Raw genomic sequence first — 3,064 nt, 5'->3', positions numbered from 1 at the left:
GCCCTAAAAGGAAACACCTTTGACTGATTTCCAAGAACTTTCCAGGAAAACGGGGCGGGGCTCCGCGAGCCGGCCAATCGAAACGTAGGAGGTAGAGCCGAATGGCTGGGAGTGCCAATTGCATGCGTGGACCCAGGACTGACGTGTCAGGCAGGGCGGGACCAAGAGACCAGTAGGGGAAGACCGGGTTAGGGGAGGTTAAGGGAGGGGCAGCGGCTTCTGCAACCCGATCCTAGATTGCCTTCCGGCATTCCACTTCTTTGGGGATGGGCGCGCTTATCTCATTATCAAACCAGTGCCAGCGTGGGGGCGAGTTCCTGGACCTGTGCTCCTTGCTAGCCGGCCCTCCAAGGCGGTCTATCGAGAAGTGCAAAGGCTCCCAATTGGGTCGCGCCTGGATTCGGGGATTCTGTGTGGGGTTAAGGGGAGGTGGATGGCATGGGGGCGGGGTCTGGAAAGAGACTTAAGGGAGAGGAACGGGGTGCAGAGAGTGGCCCCAGGAATGAGTAGGTCCGCTGAGGTGGAACCCGCGTCCCCCATAACCAAAAGCAAGAACGTTTTCTTTGAAAGAGTGGGAGAGAAGGCATTTGGCCGGACCATTCAGTTTTGGCCCCTGGTCGGTCCCATCAATCGGGAAAGTGACTATCAACTTGAGGTATTTAGGGACAGTCAACCCCCAGACAGGTTCGGTGAGTGCTGGGAGAGAGACCTGGAGTTCCAAACACTGGGAGAGGATTCCGAGTGGGGTGATAGAGGTGAGGGGCAGAGCAGTAACAATAGCCCCATCTACATGAAGTACTTTCTAACATTTGATTCTCAACATTTGGGATTGTCTCCATTCTGCAGATGAGAAGATAGAGCTCCCAGAGAATGAAATGCCTTCCTAGGAAATAGCAGGGCCACAGTTTGATTCCAAATCTGAATCAGAAGCCCATGCTCCTACCTGACTCCTCCAACCCTCTCATTTTTCTGTTCCTTAGACTTACCAGAGAGTATCTTGAAGGACTGTGAAAACCTCCTTTAAACCCTTGGCTAGAAGGACTGAGGGAGATGAGCTTCAGAGAGTCAATAGGGGCCTTTCCTCCCCACACCCCAGACACACACTGTCCAATGTGTGTCTCCAGGTGCCTCAGAAAAGAGATGAGCTGCAAGACCCAGGGCAAAGAAGGCAGACCCCTGGCAGTGTTTAGAGGTCTGAATGATAGTGTCTGATTTTTCCCCAGGGCAGACAAGGCTCAGTGCCTGGTATCCATGGAGGAGCAGAGGACAAACCCCTGTGAAGCAGAAAAAAATAATTGGTTGAAAAGAGATATGACCTCAGGGTACCCGCTTCTCTGTAACTTTCCTGAAGAGAAGCCAGGCTTTCCTGTAGCCCTGCCGACCTTTCCTGAATAGGCCAGAAGTCAGTTTCTTGGAACAGAAGTGGGGTGCCATGGATACTTCATTACCCACATTGAAAGTTGAGTTACCTGAAAAGCCTAGTATGAGGCCCCTGGGTAAGGTGCTGTCTCTCCAGTAGGAACTATCTACTGCTACATTACTATGAAGACAGAGGTTTCACAGCTACCATGAAACAAAGATACTTTTTAAAAAAATAAACTCAGGGCCTTGCACATGCTAGCAAGTGCCTTACCACTGAGCTATAAACCCAGCCTCTACAGCTACAATTTTGAAACTGTGCTTTATGGGACTAAATTCTAACATCTCTTCCTCAAGACTATTGCACTTCTTACTCACTGTGACTACTCTGATGAACACTTCAGACACTCTCAGCAATTACTAGCCTCATTTCATAATCAAAATTACCACACAATATCCTGTTTGACAAGTGAGGAAACTGAGGCATAGAGAGATTGCCGTTTACCCTAGATCTCACAGTAATCGAGTAGCGCATTGGAGCAAAGGCCTTACCCACTTCATCCTCTTCTCTAGTTATGGGTGACCTGCTAACTCCTAGGCATCCTTCAGGATTCAGCCTTTAGCTCTACAGTCAAGCTTCCCTGTCCCTGGGCCAGTCAATGTCAGAGCACATTGGGTGTCCCCTTGGAGGCGACCCCTACAGTGATCAGTGATTAGGCAGTTCTGTGTTAAACCAAAGGGTCCCAAGAATTTGGGCCCTTTAGCCATCTTTTTGTGAATGATAGCGCTATGCACCTGAACTTTCGTGCTAGGAATAGTTGGGTGCTCCTGCCTGTTCTGACCTAGGTGCCTGCCTGCTTCAGGCTTTGTGGGTCCCTCCTACAATCTCCTTATTAATTCTCCTGTCCTGTTTGTTCGCCATGAGCCCTACCCCCACCTAACTCTTGTGCCCACACTGCCACCCAGTGGCACTCCTTCTTATGACCTCACTAGCCAAATCTCAACATCATCATGCTGTAGGCTCCCCTGGCCCTCCCCTCCTAGAACAATCACAAATACATAGCAGTGCTTTCCTCAACATCTGGCTGATGTGGCCTCTGTCCTTATCATGAGCAGCCTCCCCTCTCCCTGAAGGACAGTCCATGTGTGTGTGTGTACATCTGCTCCCCTTACTCATGGGATCTCTTGATCACTGTACACTACTTCAAAGGCCTCAATCTCTGTCCCAGGCAGCTATTATGGAGGGCTGTGTAAGCAAGTCTGCCAACATAAACCCACCCCACCCAGGCCCAGTCACCCTACATACTGAATCTTCCCATCAGTGTGAAGGAGGATGAGGCAGGTGATTGCTGAAATATGAGCCCTGAGAGGAAAGCACATATTCAGACTGTCCTTGGTTAAGTGAGCAATTGTAAAACCTCTGCATATGATGGATGCATGTGAGCAATATGTGTATGTCTGTGTAAATAGGGGCATTGGAGTGGAACTTGGAGAGGAGAATATCACCAATTGGTTTCATTTTACACTTCTGTATGGCTTGAATTAACTACAACAAGCAAGTTTTACTTTTGCAAGTAAAAATCTTAATAAAGAGCTAGATACAATGGAACACCACATGCCAGTAATCCCAGTTACTTGGGAGGCTGAGGCAGGAGAATCTCAAGTTTGAGGCCAGTTTCAGCAACTTAGTGAGATCCTATCTCAA

This window comes from Marmota marmota, unplaced genomic scaffold (assembly GCF_001458135.2).
Source record: "Marmota marmota marmota unplaced genomic scaffold, marMar, whole genome shotgun sequence".
In the NCBI taxonomy this organism is placed as follows: Eukaryota; Metazoa; Chordata; class Mammalia; order Rodentia; family Sciuridae; genus Marmota; species Marmota marmota.
This window is presented reverse-complemented; position numbering follows the sequence as displayed.